This window comes from Scomber scombrus, chromosome 9 (assembly GCF_963691925.1).
Source record: "Scomber scombrus chromosome 9, fScoSco1.1, whole genome shotgun sequence".
Taxonomy (NCBI): Eukaryota; Metazoa; Chordata; class Actinopteri; order Scombriformes; family Scombridae; genus Scomber; species Scomber scombrus.
Genome location: NC_084978.1, coordinates 5,400,656 through 5,418,531, shown reverse-complemented (window position 1 = coordinate 5,418,531; position 17,876 = coordinate 5,400,656). Strand labels below are relative to the sequence as shown.

General features: G+C 39.0%; 2 protein-coding genes across 2 annotated transcripts in view; one reads left to right on the top strand and one right to left on the bottom strand.

The window, feature by feature from the left end:
• slc49a3 (solute carrier family 49 member 3) overlaps positions 1-17,876 on the bottom strand; it is a 249,080-nt gene that overhangs the window by 37,242 nt on the left and 193,962 nt on the right. The window lies entirely within an intron of this gene.
• Positions 1-17,876, top strand: part of LOC133986001 (polycomb group RING finger protein 3) — a 71,302-nt gene that overhangs the window by 13,850 nt on the left and 39,576 nt on the right. The gene's annotated exons all lie outside the window — the stretch shown is intronic.

The following is a 17,876-nucleotide window of genomic DNA, read 5'->3' as shown; positions in this document are numbered from 1 at the left end:
ATTAACTTAATTAAGAAGTTTTTAAACTTTTAATAACAGAGACTGACCCAGTGCTCCGATCAGTGGCGTTTCTGAACTGTTGCTCTTCACATTTTCATCCCAGACTGTTGTCACTTTGACGAATGAGAGCACAAACTACTTCACTGTTCCCAGACAAAGGGTACGGACTATAAGATTATAATAGTTTGAGATATTCTGTGATTGATGAGCTGCCTTCTTTCCAATCCAGACGCCACTTTTGCGGTCGCTCTCTGCTTCATGTCTGCTCTTACTTTCTTACTTGTTGTGCAGTGTAGAGGCATTTTAGAAAAGTTTCAACTTCATGTCTTCTGATGTGGAGAGAGACAACCTGTAGTAGAGCTCTTAATTGATCAGAGTGGCAGGAATAAACAGCTTTTTTTGTCTCTAAAATGTCAAAATGGTGAAGATGCCATTTATAATTTCCTCAGAGTCAAAGGAGACATCTTTTAATTTAGTCCAAATAACAGTCCAAATATATTCACTTTACTCTCATATATGACAAAGAAAGGCATTAAACCTTCACATTCAGTAATCGTTTTCTGCTTAAAAGTAGGTGCTGATTCATTTCCTGTCAATCGACTAATTAATTAATTGATTAATTGACAAATTGTTGCAGCTCTCAAACATTTGTTGTTTTTAGCTTCTTGACTGTAAATATTAGCTGCTTTTCTTTGTCATATGGGACAGTAAACTGAATATTTTTGGGCTTTAGACTCTTGGTTATAGCAAAAAAAGACATTTGAAGATGTCACCTCAGGGTTTAGGAGATAGTGATTGCTATTTTTCACTATTTTCTGACATTTTATTGACCAAAATGTCTTGCTTGATTAAGCGAGAAAACGAGTGAACAGATGAATTTATGATGAAAATAATCATTAGTTGCAGCTCTAACCTGCACACAACCTTTCCTGTGGCAGAAACAGGCAGAAAATAACTCTCCAATCAGAGCAGAGTATGTAAATCAGTAGATTGACACTAAATATGTAAGCTGCAGGTGTGCAGGAGAGAAACCTGCTACTAGTTTAAATCCGTGTGTGTGTCTCTAAAAGTGGTCCAACTATAAGCACATCCTGCTTTTGGTTATGATAAAATCAGACATGTTTAAAAATGTTGTAGTGTGTGGTGACAGCTCCACGATCGCTAAACTAAACCACCTGCTGCTCGAGCACACAGCTGTAATCTCCCAGAGGCAACGTTTGTCATTTAAACCGGTGACAGCGACGGTCAGAGCTGCCTGAAAATACAGAGCGAGGAATCTCAGAGTCTTCAAAAACAAGTATTTTAAGCCTTATGTTAGAGACTTCCAGGATTTTATCAACTGTGATATTATTCTATGAGAACAAATAGGAAGCAGCCGTATCACATTTATATCCATGTTCATTTTCCGGTGGATGCTATGTCTCATTTCTGCTAATTTAGCACACATATCCACCTGGAGTCAAGCATGAACTGATCAGATTTGGTGATCAAAGGTCACTGTGAGCTCAATAAAACACATTTTTTGGCCACAACTCAAGAATTCAGACACTAAGTATGACACAGTTTCATACAAATGTCTAATTCATAGTGTAAAAATGATGAAGGAACATTTGATATCATAAATAGTCTCTCAGTGAAGACAGTATGTTTCTCACTGGAATCATAGATCCAGAAAAACCACTTAATACCTTTTTATTAAGTCTTTACTATAAATATTAATGAGCCTTGGAATATACTGTAAAGAACTGTAATATGAATGGTTGGTGCAAGCTGGTATTACTAGTTAAATACGTGCAGTACTTACCAAAACAAAGATATGAACACAAGCACTTGTTGTTTCAGAAGCTTTCAGCCTCATTTTTATGGCCTTTCTTTCTGTCAAGGATTAAGTTACTCAGCGGTCAATTCTCAGCAGTTCTCGAGTGGTCTGTTTTGAATTCCTCTCGCAAAGCCATAAAACACGCGAAGAGAGGCTTTATTTTTAGTGCCTGTACAAGTAAAATATATTAAATCAACATTAGAATAAACACATTGTGCAGCCGTCAGTGTTACAAGTGTTTTATCACCTTTTTAAGTAGCCGCTGCATTCATATATTCATCTTAATAATAACAGGGTTTTTCTCTCGGTTGACTGCTTTTGGGCGTGTGTGTGTGAGTGTGTGTGTGTATGTGTGTGTGTGTTTATACAGTAGGAGCGGCTGAGATTGACATTAAAATGAGAAAAGCTCATAAACCTTTTAAAGGTCAGTCCACTGTAAGTGAGCCAAGTCAGGTTAGGCTAACCAATTGTCGCTAATGTTGGAGCTAACACCCTTCATTCATCCAAACAGACTTTTTCTTGTTCTTGAGAAGCTACACATTTACTTTTCTAGATTGACAACTTCCTGCTAAGCTTTTCCTCTCCTCCACTCACATTTTCTGTCACTTTTCGGCCTCTCAAAACACACATTAGGCGCTAACTTGTTCCTCAAAGCAGCTACACTACTCCTACAACAGCACCTTTTCATGCAGCTGCTATTTCGAAGGATACAATCCCAGTCAATGAAAATCATTAGTGGCCCATTGATATTAATGATGGTGTGAGCTTTTTTTGGCAGCGGTCGGTGCATCCACCACTGCAGAATGAATATAAAAGGGGAAACACTGTCTAATTTATTTCACCAGACAAGAAGCCCCTTTTTTAGCACAGAGAAAAGAGACCAGTCGGTTCCCCTCCAGTGCGACTGGTTGGTTGAACTACAACGAGGCTAATGCACCAGCCGGAGCCAAAATAAAGCGCCATTTGGCCGGCGGCTGGTGGTCCCGAGGATGATTATCTGGGATAGAGAAGAGCTGCTTTGCATCTTGACAACATTGAAGCCAAGATTACTCTATTGCACCAAAGCTGGACTCGAAAAAAGAGAAGAAAAGAAAGGAAACGGGGAGCATTTTGGCATTTTGTGTGAGGAGACAACAACACATTCAGACACTAATCAAAAACTAGCTGCTTTACAGGTCAATGATGTGATTGACTCCGGTTAACCCTTACATACTTTTTCAGGATCAAATTTAACCCATGTTTTAACATTTGAGAGCTGTAAAAACACCCTATGCATATTTGTGCTAGGTGGACTTTGACTCATGTGACTCTTAAAATACAAAAAAGGAAATAAAATGCATCATATTCTTAAAGTTATAAATGCAAATGTCCAAATTTGACCTGAAAAATCAAAAATCAGCATTCAAACATGTTGCTGTATTCTTTATATTCTATAAAATCTTCTCCTGGAGCAGATACTAGTGATTGTAAATGTCTTTTTTTACATAAATAACTAGAATAAACTCTTCATTAAGGATTAATCAAACATTTATTAATGACTGACAGGGAATTATATGAATGTGAATTGGTGCAGAGACTATGAACAGTATGTGAGGGTTAATTTATGTAATTAAAGCTGCATTTATGTCTGTGATAGTAACTCTTCTGGATGTTTCTTTAGCCTGTTTATCTTTTTGCATTTTGGGGAGAAACTGCAGTGCTTTGTCAGCACTTTTGAGCCTCTCTCTCTCTCTTTTTTTTCGTTGCTATGAATAGAATAATTTCATCTTTTCCTGCTGTTTGGCTTGTTTTGCCCTTTGTTTTCTTCCACTGTGGGAGCAGCAGCCAGCCGAGTTCATTACATGTGTTTAATGACTTGATTAAAGTCGACTCTCTGTTGGGATCTGCACATATGCCAAATTGACCACTGAGTAATGCTGCTGATATGCAAAGGGCGGGGGGGCGTTTGGGGGGGGGGGGGGCATGTTTACATTTCAAGCCCTCAGATTTGAGCTCGGATGTTTGACTCACTTCTCACAAATAAGAGAATGAGAGCAGCGTTTTGTCAGGTCTGGATTTGAATCAGTCCTTAGAGCACTGATCTTTAAGGGCAGATTAAGTTCAGCTGAGGTTATCAGTGTTTGCAGCTTAATGATGTGTGGTTAGAGTGTGAAGTTCCTGCTCTTATCAAGAATTTAACAGAGCTGTGAAGCCAAATAATGAGCCTTTTAAAACACTTTTCATTAGGAAACACAACTCTACTTTAAAAAATACTCAATAATCCTCCATATTCACTTGATTCATGTGGTTTTTTTTTACACTTTCTACCACTTATTTGATGTAAAACAGTGTTGATTTAGCCAGTCGCAGATTCTCGAGGTGTGTATCACATATTTCACACTGCGTCCCCTCGGGATACGACGCGTTTGTATGTTTCAACCAGCAACACCAGTTTGTTTGGGATACACTGAAGACGATTCTTGTGTAAATGTGTCAGTTTGATTGACAGGTGAGACCTCAGAGTGACGGCACACAAAACAAACGCACGCTACCAGCAACCAAAAGATGCCTCCCAAAGAAATCCCAAAAAACAAAAGACGACTTAAACAAGTGTTTTGTACAAGTTTTAGTCTTTTGAGCATGCAGAGATCTTGTAAAGCAGGATTTTATTGTCTGAAGACGAGTTTAACCATTTATATCCAAACTTGCATCGCCTGCAGCTACTCACAGGCACAGTCATTCAAATAGAAACTAAACCAGCAATAATTCGTCTATTAATTGATTTTTTTAAAGAATTTGAAGAATTTTGGCCACTTCAGGGCCTTCACTGCATCTTTTTTGACCTAAAACCTAAAGATAATCAGTTTAATATCATGTGTGACAAAGAAAAGTATTAAATCAACACATTTGGAGAAACTGACAATAGCAAATTTGGTCATTATTGCATAAAAAATATCTGAAATGATCATATTAGTTGCCGGTTCATTTTCTGTTAATCGATTAATTGAACAATCGTTGCAGCTTGCAGCATGTCCAATCTTTACTTCTACTCACAGGCACGGTCATTTAAATAGAAGATAAACCAGCATTAATTGGTGTATTCATTGATCATTTTTAAAAATTATTTTGGACACTTCAGGGCCTTCACTGCCTCATTACACATCCAGCAGTCATAGAGCATCATGAATAGGATCATTTTCTTTATCGATTCATCTTCCTAATATTCTCCTTGATGAATCGTCTGATCTAAAAAATTTCTGACCTTTACAGAGTCCAAAAGTGCAAAACGTGGCATCTTTTTTTCTCTAAAAACCCCAAAGATAATCAGTATAATATCATGTATGACAAAGAAAAGTATTACATCATCACATTTTGAGATACTGACAATAGCGAATTTGGTCATTATTGCTTAAAAAATGACTGAAATGATCATGATCTGCCAATTCATCTTCTTTTTATTGAATAGTTGACACATTGTTGCATCTTGCAGTGTGTCCAATCTGTACTCTCCTCTTTTTTAGCTCAGTTTTGGTCTCCACCGACTCCTGAGGGGAAATATCTGACTCTTCAGTTGCTGAATTGCTATCTTTTGATTTTGGGAAGGTAGAGTACACTGAGGTTTTCTTTAGAGCTTTGCTTAAAAAAAAGAAGAAGCTGCATACGACCGAATATGATGCAGATGAGAGCCGCGAGATTAAACCAAACAGATTAAACCAAAACAATGAGTGGACAGATGCCAAAAACAAAACAAAAGTGTGTATTACAGCGTAGAGGAATGCCCCGTCTAGTCATAGCAACCTGTAACATTAAATAACAGATCAAAACAACACAATACACAGATTATAAATGAAAAGAAAGACTAAACAACAAGGTTGAAGCTTAAGTAAAAAGGGAAGTATAGTTGAACTAGAATGAAGTGAACTGAAGTCTATTCTTTGGAAATAAGGTCATGTTAGACAATGTAATTATCAGGACTTGCTGTATTGTTTTTGGCAGATGGGAGGGAAGAAAAAAGGAGAGATAGAGCAGGCACAATGTGTTTCAGCAGATTTCTTCAGAGTCTCTGCTCCTCATTTGAAGCTTATCTCTTTTGTCTTCCTGCTGTTGGCCTGTGTGTCCTGAGCCTCCGGGTGTAAAGACTGTTCACTCTTTGATATCTTCTCTCTCTCTCTCGTTCCCTCTCTCTATAAAAATATATATATGTGTGTGAGGTTTGTGTTTGTGCTCCTCTCCGTCTGCACAGTAGGACCACCGTCATGCTCCCTCAATAAAGCCTGTGTTTGATAACCCGAAGGAGCCGGTTAACAAGCCGATTTGGCAACGCTAATAGCCACACGCCATTTAGTGGAAACATTCATCCAAAGCTCCTTACAGTGTCATGAGTGTATACGTTGTTGTTGTTGTTGTTGTTGTTTTTTTCTTTTTTTTGTACTGGAGGCTCCGGTGGGAATCCCCAACCCTTTTAGCCATGAGTGCCGTCTTCTTACTCGTGCTGCTAGTAACAGAAAGAAAACCACTAACCCAGATAGAGTTACTGCTGTAATCTACCCAGTTTCCCTTCCAGGATCAATTTAGCTCATCCTATCTTGAGCCACAAATGACTGCGACTGATTTAATGATAAAAAACAACCACCGGTCCACACAGTTAGTTGCTCTGTTTGATCTCCACACGGGTCAATGATGGGGTTTTTTGTGTCCATGTGGATTAGTCACATTTATTTGGTTTAAAATTTAAAATTAACGTATGAATAACTTGCACACATCATTTTTTTGTGGACCCAGCATAAAATTTCTGCTTTTAATCCATTTTGAGAGAATATATTAGATGATTATGGCAAAAATGTCTAAGTGGTGTAACCATAAATACTTTGACCCAAATACTTAAATTTGCTTAAAAACGCTAAATTCTCAATAAAACACCATATCAACTAGTTTGGCATGATCTTACATTATAACTTAAATACACTGTAGGTGGATAAAATATATAATATGTATCATTCTTTCGTGGTTACACCATTTGACATTTTCAGAAGCATTCAGTCTTACTTTTGGTTAAAAGAAATTGGTGCAAATGTCATTTCAAATTACATTAAACCAACAAAAATACACAATGTACATTTTCACAAACCTGAAGACAAAGATATTTTTGAATTGCTTATCTTGCCAACCCTTATTTATCGCCGAGACATATATAGAACAAACCCCAATGTGCTTCTTTTTTGCTTTAAGCAGCGCAGTATCACATCTTTACTCACAGATAAGCTGCATTGCCTTTTAAATGGTTGTTTTTGTTTTTTGACTGTCTCATCCATCTAAGTTCCTGCAAATAGGTAACAGGAGCTGCAGCTTTTCTGTGCAGTGATTGTTTTACATGCCAGCTCATCAGAGGGCACCGGGGCCTTTTCCGATCAATACCAGGCCTTCGTTTATATAGACTTACTCAGGCAGAACCGTCCAAAACAGATGTAGCTTGCGTCATTGGTTGCAACCTTGGGTGCATGAGATGAATACAAAGGTTGATGATAAAGAAAGAAAGAAAAAGTCTGAGCCATGAAGTGTTTTATTTGAGCTTTTAAGGACAAACTAAATATGATAAGAAACCCCATCTGATGTTTGTTTGTCCAATACATTTTAAACTGAAAGACCTTGTAAAAAAAAACAACCTTATTTAAATTGATCAGCACTTGTGAGTCCAGCTCAAAGAAAAACAGCTCAATTTTGGTGTGAAAGGAACCAAAGAGAAAGAAACGCTTAAAGTCTGTGTAAAGTCAATTCATTGATTTACTTCTAAACATATTATACATGTTGGAAAATGGTTACAGAAAACATGTGAAAAGGCTGATAACTATGCAGTACTGAATTGTGGAGATAGAGCCTTAAACTGTTTCTCACCCTCTCATTTTTCCTGATTTTCTGAGCCTGCAAAAAAAGGCTACTCCGTGATGTAGTGGCGTACCCGCATGACCGTGGTCCTTCCCCTGCTAGACCGAGAGTCCGCTCTCCTCAGTGGTTAACCTGCCTAGTGGCCAGTTATTGTTACTACATCTAACACTACTACTAATACAGTCTACAGTTAGCCAGTTAGCTGAGCTAGCCGCCGAGTTAGCCGCTGAGCTAGCGGCAGAAAGCTCTCAGACGTAGCGTCCATGTTTCTGGTAGAGGTGGTGACTTTGATTGACAGGTGACACTTGGTAGGGGGCGGGCCTTCAGCGAACTCGGCGGGCACTCCCACAGTGTTTGGGAGCAGAGAAAGAGGCATATTTTTACACAACTTTGAGGCCTAATTTCATATATTTGACGATTTTTTTAATCATTCAAATTTGGCAGGGTGGTTAACATCACACTTTTCTGTGGTATGTCAAACTCAGAACACATATTTATTCTTACTTTACACAGACTTTACATGATTTATGGGTGGTACAAATTTGATAGATAGATATTTAGACTGATGAAGAATGCTAGTTTTGTGATAACTTGACTAAGTAATAAAACAACTGTTTAGACGCCTGTTTAGCACCAATAATTAGGTGCGTATAAGTGGTTTAGAAGTAACGTGTGTGCTTATATTTATAGATTCAGAACTTGGCTGAACAGATATTTACATTTGAGATGTAGATGAGTGTGTGAAATGTTTGAACACAGGTATTGTTTATTGTCCTGCATCGTATCCAAGGAAAAACAGCTCAATTTTGGCGTGAAAGGGACCAACCAGAGAGAGTGTCAAATGATTTATGGGCAACTATAAAACTTCTGTAGTAAAAATGGGATATGTATTTTTTAAAGATTTATTTTCAGGCTTTTTTGCCTTTTTATTTTTGATGCATGGCTTAAAGGCCTGCAGGAAACAGGGAGAGAGGGGGGGGGGGGCGACCTGCAGCAAAGGTCCCTTGCCGGAATCGAACCAGGGATGCTGTGATTATGTGGCATGCACTGTAACCACTTGTCTACCAAGGTGCTCCAACAATGTGATAGATGTTTACACTGACTTCTTGACTTTTCAGACTTCATTCACAGAAATGCTTCAGGCTGAGTGAAGAATGCTAGTTTTGCAATAATTTGAAACTGGGAGACGCCTGTTTAGCACCAAGAATTACGTGCACATATGAGGTTTGGAAGTGAAGTGTGTGCTTATATCCGCAGATTCAGATTAGCAGTGAAGTGATATTTACGTTTTGAGATGTAGATGAGTGTGTGAAATGTTTGAACACAGGTATTGTTTATTGTCCTGTGCCGTATCCAAGGAAAAACAGCTCAATTTTGGTATGAAAGGGACCAACCAGAGAGAGCACTTAAATGATTTATGGGCAATTATAACATTGCTGCAGTAAAAAATGTGATAGATTTTTACACTGACTTCTTGAAGAATGCTAGTTTTGCAATAACTTGACCAAGTAAGAAAAATACAACCGTGTTTAGCACCAATAATTAGGTGTTATTTAGATTTGAGGTCAACAGCATTGATGTTTGAGATGTAGACGAGTGTGTGAATGTTTGAACACTAGTATTATTTATTGTCCTGCATCGTAGCCAAAGGTTTGTTTCATGGTTCCGCCCTCTCATTAACAATCCAGCTTTTCTTTTTAGTATATCATTTTGGTTTTGGGCTGTTTGGTTGGAACACAAACAATTTAAAGACATCAAATTGGGCTGTTAGACCTCATTACGGTCATTTTTCACCATTTTATAGACTAATTGAGTGCTAAACAAAGTGTTATGCAGAATAATCGACAAGGAAAGTAATTGTAAGTTGCAGCCCTTGTCATTTTAAAGTACTCTGGTAGAGATTACACTTAAGTAACTTTACCCTTTCTGCTATTATGGACCATTAAACTCAACCTTTGTTTATAGAAAGTCACCACGGATAGTTGAGCTTTTGTTTCCTGATGAGGAGAAAAGTAAATTAAACTTTATTTTTCTATTTTTTCCCCTCACTAAGTCCGATGAATTCCAATCATATTTGTTGACGGTGAGCTTCAGCCACTTCTTCTGCTCCCACCATATTGATTTTTGTCACAGATTTTACCTCCCATGATGGTAAACTACCTGGGAAAAAAGCACTGGAGGCAGTTTCTGTCTGGTGGTTAAACTTTTTTCTGGCTTGTCAATGTGATCAGAAGTGTGAATCTTGGCTCCTCCGGCACGGCGGCGCCTCTGGGAGAGTCTGGCTGACACGGAGAAGCACTGAATGTACCGTCTCCCCGTATCTTTAAGCTGTGTTCACTCCTGATACACTCTTAGCTCCAAGAAAAACACAAGAACAACCCTGTACCCTCGATAACAGTCCTGTATCATAGCAACATGTTGTTACATCTGTTGTTGTTGCCAGCATTATAAAAATTGAAATACTTTCACATATTTGAGGCATAATTGTGAAGAAAGTCACACTATAGTTACATTTATGTATGGTGCACAGTTTATGTTTAGGGTCTGTTCTCTCTGTGTTTATATGACCTGCAAGGCTTATCACACTTTAGCTTCTGTAATAATAACAATGAACTTTATTTCTATAGCGCTATGGCCCTGAGGGGTACTGAATTACACCGATATTGGGGAGTAACAAAAGCTCTGATACTGATATATAAGCTGATGATCTTATATATACATGAACACACATTTTTTGCAGTGATCCCTGAAATGTAGTTATTAAACATTTGTGATAAAGATATGTAATGGAGGCATGATATTTTACAGTTTAGCAATAAACTGTATTTTATGGAATTACAGCAGTGCACTGAAACAGTCAACATCACTGTGGTAATTCAATAATTATAAGTAAATTTAAAAAGCATTAAACTTGAGATGAGAAAATGGATCAACTATACATAAAATGCTGCTTATATACCTTCAATAATCTATTAAATGTTTATGTTGGTGTGGACAACATGTATGCCTATACTGATATATCTGTGATCGGGCTCTAATAGTGTTACAAGGTGCTTCATAAAATACAATACCATAAAGTATAGGTGCAAGATAGAGACATCATACACAGAAAATGCAATAAAACTGTCGTCAAACATGGAGAGATAAAACAAAATGTAAAAAGAAACATCTCTAAAGCATTTGAATAGCTTTTTAAACTGAGGTACTGACTCAACTAATCGAGTTTGATGATATTGGTCTATCACAGATATATCGGTTTTCTTATATGTCTTCCAATATTGTTAAGAAAACGTATATAGGCAGCATTTTATGTGTATTTGATCTATAATATACACATACATTGTTTTGTTTTTTCTGTTTTTTTCCATTTATAGTTATTTATGCTTAAATTAAATTCCCATTTACTTTGATATATTGGGTCTTTTGTACAGTTGCTACCTTGGCCAGGTTGATCCTGTAAAAGAGATCTTTGATCTGGGGCTTCCTGGTAAATTAAAGTTTAAATAGATAAAAAAATATTGATATTGAAGTATGTTTTACCCCCTAATATCAGTATCTGCATCGGCCCCAAATATCCAGTATCGGTGAGGCTGCAGATCTGATACTGAAGGGAGTTTGTTTCACATCATTGGAGCTACAACAGTAAATCCCTTTTTAGTTTTAAGTCTGGACTTTTGGAACTTTTAACAACATTAGAGTCTCTGATGTGAAGGGTCTCAGAGCAGAATAAGGGCTTAAGAGTACCGAAATCTGAAATGAACCAGACCATGTAGAGAGTTAAAACTAATCAATAGATTCTTAAATTGAACTGTTACAGCCAGCGCAGTCTGGCCGAGACTGGAGCGACGTGTTCCCCGATGTCGAGCATTCGTTGTATTCTGCTACCGACCATAGACGGGCAACTGCTGCATCATTCGGACAAGTAAATAATGAATCGTAGTAAGACTAGCCGGGAGCGTGCATAACTTGTTCAGTGATGTTTTTGTATGTTGTGCGAGTCCATTTCTGGCCTTCGCAACCCCTAAAAATTTCAAAGCTCAATTATTCAAGTGTTTCTGCTTGTTGGCAGCGCGGCCGGCCTCCTGGCCTGCTGCAGTCTGCTTCCCTTTGCATCGCGTCTATTGTCTGACTGATTTCCCCAGATACTGAATCCTGGTCGGAGGATTGTGGACCATCAAACAGAATTAAGATGAGACAATAGCTGCGTGTATGCGTGACGGTGAATATGTGGATGCGCATCCATCGTCATGAATATGAGTGAATAGCAGGCAAAAAAAGTGTATTTGAGTGTGAGTATGTATGTGTGTGTGTGGCCTAGGCGAGTGTGTGTTTGTGAATGTGTTTTGAAGTGAAGCCAAAGCTTCCACAACAAGAAGAGTCCTCTCCTCCTGGCTCCGTCCACTGATGCAGACCTTCAGTGTCCGTCGCTCCAGCTGGCAGCCAATTTATACCGAGGCCAAACACTCCAATACCCACAGGCAGGCCAACAGGGGCTCTTTGTGATGCTAGAGTGTGTGTGTCTGTGTGTGTGTGTGTGTGAGAGAGTTTCCTTCCCCGAGTGTGTGTGGATCTGGCTCTGTGTGTACTTATCAGCTACTGAGACAGTTGTTCAGCTCATGATTGACTGCAAATGCTGTTAATTTCCAGGCTTGGCTGCATCCAGAGGACTTCCATCAGTGTGTTTTGCATCGGTTAAGGCAGGAATTACATTATATTAGGGGGCTCGCAGTTAACAAGTGGAAGCTGTAAGGCATCTGTGTGGCACTCTGTCAGTAATTAAATATGCAAACAAAGATAAAGGAGGGGTTGAAATTGGTGGATGAATGAGTGATGATGGTGTGGCTGTTCTTCGTGCATTACATAATTGATTTTTTTTTTTTTTACTGTATATGTGTTTTTTGCAGGCTACTAATCTTAGGAAGTGTGTATCCATTCCCCACTTTCATGTGGTCTAAGGGGAGGCATCTTTGCAACTCCTTTACATTGTTCAGTATGACATTTGCATTTATGTTCTGCAGACTTTACAGTCGTCCTTTGCAGTCGTCCTTTGCTGTGTTGCTTTCATGGCCCAGAAAGTGAACCGTGAGCAGGAAATAAAGCAGGCGTGGTTTGATTTTTTTTGCGGGGTTTGCATGTTTGTAGCAGACGATTGATCAAGCAGAGCGTCTGTTTTCTATACTCCAGACTTTGTGGGAAACAGTTGCTGCTCTAGACGAGTTTCAGTGGGAGGTTGCGTGATGAACTCGAGGCCTCATTGTGAACACTTTCACCTGATGTCATATCTTTATATCAGTCTTTCATAGCACTTAATAGTCATAGATATGCTCTCTCTGCATTGCACTACTACTACTTGTCTTTTTGTGTTTTGAAGTGTTTAGGGCTCCAACTAAGGATTTTCATCATCGAAATATCTATTGATAACTTTCTTGATTATTGATTTAGTCGTTTGGTTGGTAAAATGGTAAAAGATGCAACCTCAAATGTCTTTTTTTGGTCCCAACCAACAGTCCACAACCTAAAGATATTCAGTTGACTACAATATAAGACTAAATAAAACCCAAAACATTCACATTTAACAAGCTGGAACAAGTGATTTTGTGAATTGTTTTTTCATTGAAAGGACTCAAAACGTTACATAGATGTTTGATTTGTTTGATGTCACAGTGTTTCCCAAAGGTTGAGAGTTTACCTGTTGTAGTGTGTAGTGGCGCAGCGTGTGAAGGCCGAATTCAGTAACAAATTGGTGAAAGTAGGGTTGTGATGGTATGGAGCGTTTCTACATATCCCCACAGTTTGGTTGTTTACTGACAATGAAGCAATCCTGTCCAACCAGAAAGCCGTTAGCCCTGGTAGCTGGACGCCACGTTTATGTGACAATGAGAGTGTAGAAGTTTCTTTTTGTAGACCAGAACCAGTCTTAGGTGGTCTACTCTGTTGCTGATTGAGTGGACTTTGGCGTCGAAGATTGACAAACAAGTTGATCGACTGGGGTTAGCCTTTAGCTGAGCTTTGATGTGGGTCTTGCTACGCCTCTACTTCCTCACGCTCCACTTTCGGTGTGTCTCCCTGTGCTGCTGTTCCCGTGGTGCGACGTTGAGGTTTTTTGCAAACTAAGGCAATGCAAAATCTCTAATGTATCACATACAACTGCAGGCACGCTAGAATAATGTATGAGACAGTTGTGGTTGACTCGTTCTTTTTTGTAAATGCAGTGATGACCGTAAGTAGCTCAACCTTGCAGTAGGCATCATATGCAAGTGATGTGGTGATGCAGAGTATCATTACAGTCCCGTTTCTTTGTAGGAAAGTAGAACACTCAAGAACGAGTTTGTTCAGACAGCTGAAGAGTACCAATAGAGATGTTAAGGTGTTGAATGGTGATAACTGAAGAGTACCAATAGAGATGTTAAGGTGTTGAATGGTGATAACTGAAGAGTACCAATAGAGATGTTAAGGTGTTGAATGGTGATAACTGAAGAGTACCAATAGAGATGTTAAGGTGTTGAAAGGTTTGTGGTGACTCCTGGAGATTTGAAGACTCTGGTTAGAAGTCCTGACAGTTCAGCCATGTATGAGAGTCCCACTGTCGCTGTGTTTCAACCAGAGTCTAAATTAAGCTCTGAAGACAGATTGTTTTACTCCCCCCCAAAAGTCCTTGCTGCAGGCGGTAGTACTTTCCAAAAGTAGAGGAACTTTGGAGGGGGGTGGTGGCGTTTGCAGGGATGAATGTCACTGATTGGTCCGACACAGACGCCAGCTGCTTCAACTTGTCTACCGCTTCATTCACAAAACAAGGAAGTACTTTAGTATCGATTTAGGACGAGTTAAGGAGGAGGGGAGGCAATTTCTCTTTGTTTGATCATGTTAAAAGTTAAGTTAGACTTTGTGTTTGGCTCGCCGACTCATTTTAAGAAAGATGAGAGTCAAAGAGAGAAAGAGAGAGAAGGAGAGAGAGCCTGGCAGTGGTCGACTGAGGACAAAGCAGAAGCAAATAATCCTCAAATATTCAACAGATGACTTACTGTGAAACTGTCTATTAGTTTCAGTTTCCTCCTCTGCATTGCTCCTTGTCATTCATTCATTACAGCCGACTAATGCAGCAGTAAATAGAAAGACAGCAGGACAAGTTGTTTATCATGCTCAGGACACAGAGCGGCGTGACATGCAACAAATGTCCTTTGTCAGAGTTGAACCAGATTGAAATCTTAATGGGTTCCTTCCTCTGTCTCTCTTTGAGACTGTTAACCAGTATTAGTAAATGTGTGCCATGCTGACTCTTTTTCAAGGGTCGCTCTTTCACAGCACACATTCTTCAAATTGTCATATATAGCAACAACAGCAAAAAAAAGCTAAAAATAGCCCCCCCAAAAAAAGGGGAGGGGGGGGTGTACAATTCATTCATTCAGGCATCCACTGATGTCCCACTATAGCTCAAAGTGGAATAATTGGCTGAATCTCAAAGTATGTTGTCATTAAAAATGCACATATAAATTATAAGTCCTTTATTTAAGCAGAAGTTGGCAGTGGGTACATCCAATCAATTCACCTTTATCATTGTTTCACCTTTTAAAAGTGTCATTGATTAAAGGATGTCATGGCCAGTTTAATACATGTTAAGTTTGATTAAATAATAAGGCCACTGTATACTGTACACAGCAGAATATTGGGATATTTATGGAGTTAGTTTTGTCCAAACCAACCAACAATAATAGCAACCCAAGACCATTATCATTGTATATCACAATAAAGATAGAATCTAAAATGTGTTTTTTTTTCAGTTTAAGCATAATAACCATATTTTAATTAAAATGTCAAATTCACTCCTAACTCACTTTAACTAACTTTTGTCATTTTCACACACAAGTGTAAAAATCCCCACAGTCTCTATGATGTGGTTTTCATGTCCTAACAAAAACTTACTGTTAGTCAATGAGTGATGAGACTCAATTTAATCCACTTGAAACCTGATAAAACACCCAGAGCAAAAAAAAAAAACTACTGACAACTGAACTTTGAGGTTTGCACGTTTGGCTTCTGGCACTAATTCTGTCTTTGATTCACTTGAAGTTAGACAGTAATTACTATGGCCTTCAGTTTTGTGTTGGCAGGAAATACTCAAAAATGACTATTAAGTATAGTTGTCATGCCAAAATTGGACTCTCTCAAGATAAAAATCCTCTTTGCACATGATAAACAAATCAAACCATTCTCCTCCTGTCAGCTGTATTTCTTCCATGATCTGAATGTGATAATCATAGTCATGCTAATTGGGTATAGGCTTCTCCTGTAGCTGGCATTGTTGGGGCGTTTGATTTCCAGAAGGTTGTGGCAGGAGTCAGGATTCAGCTGTGAATCCTAGACATACCCTCGGTGTAAAACCTGATGACCTGAGACTTCTGCCATCAGCTCGAGCTCTACTCCTCTTTTGATTTCTTCTGTCCGGATTATCTTCTATTTGCGTAGTCTTCATCATCAGAGCTTCATACACATCAGACCGCTCCTCAGGCAGTACAGTGGAGTTAGCTGCATGGCAGAGGAGAGGAAGAAGGAGACAGGGATCATTGCCAGAGGGGACGAGGGGTCTGGTAGGTGAGAGCAGATCGGTGTGGGAGGTCACCGAATTCAGTGGGCACATATTCCACATATGTTCTGTTCGTTTTCCAAAAAGTCTCGCCATCTGGCCGTCGCTTCCTTCAAATTTTCTAAAAGAGAATTAGCAAAGGAGTCACAGGGCAGAGATAAAGGGATGGGACAGTAGATGTTTTGGTCCAGTGCCATAATTTGATATCTTTTGGTCATCATGTGTCTCGGGTGATTTGATTTTTATTTAAATTTAGGAGACTGGCTGGTTTGGGGCTAATTCATGTGAAGGGATGTGCCAAGTCTGAGTTAATTGGACTTTTTCTTTTCGGGACTTGCATCCAACTGGACAAAAGTGTAAAGGAGGCCAATAAAATGTGAGCAGTGCCTGAGACCAGCTGTGCAGATAAAAGATAATTCAACCTGAAAACAACAGAAACAAACAAAAAAGTGACATAAATTCTTACTAACAGTGGCCTTACCTTCATTTTAACATCCAGGCCATGCAGAAAACTTGATATAATTGTTAACATTATATGAAATACTGCACATTTCTCTCTACTAGGGATGCACCGATCTATCGGCCAAATATATCTATCGGCCAAATATCGGTATCGGCCGACATCCCCCTTGTTGACTAACATCGGCCTGTCGCTAAATAAGATACAACTTGCTGATGTTGTGGTTAATTGCAGTCGGACGGTCAGACTCAGACAGTAGAAGCAACAGTAGCAGTACAGAAAGCACATTATTAAGTAGGTAAATTATATAGCAGGCTAAAGGCAGTATCATTATATATCTGTTATCTGCTAAATTCTTATTATAAAAATCGGTAGGGGCCCCCAAAATTTCACAATCGGTGCATCACTGATCCCTACATATAAACAAATAGCAGGATTTTCCAACAGGAAAACCTACTTCAACACCATCATCTATCCTTGGCGTATTCATTCAGTGTTGTGTTACAATATATCTCGAGTTCAACAGGAGCAGTTTTGACTAAGCATCAGTCTTGTGGTAATTGTGTTTATTTATTTATTTATTTTCTCCAACCTTCTGGGAAATATACAATTCAATGGAGAGGGGGGGATTGCTGCTGTAATGCTCCGAGGGGAAACTCTATCTATTGTTAATAATCCTAGCTGTTATCACGTCTGTAGAATAAGAGGTTTAGTAATCATATAGATGTAATGTGTGTGGCTCATTTAGAGAGATTTAGTTGTCTTTCTCTCTGTAGTTTGTCCATTTCATTTCATCGTCGTCTATTTCACCTCATCATCCTCTCTTCATACATGTCGACATGTTGAGCTTTTCAAACATAAATAACAGCTGGAAAGCAGACGTCAACATCTGTCGTCTTCTACCAACACAACACCACGGATCCTCCAGGAGTTATTTGCGTGTTATCAGTGCAGCAGACAGTTTATGTTCTCATGTTGTCAGTGTGAACGTGGCCTTAACTCGACCCTGGCGACGCACGAATATATAAAAAAAATAAAACATCCCATCACTGTGGAGTCGCCGCGTGTCATGTGACGCCAACATCTGTGTGTATCTCTGTCTATCAGCGCGTGACGTCTCTCTAGCGTGTGTCCTCAGCAGACCCCCCCCCCCC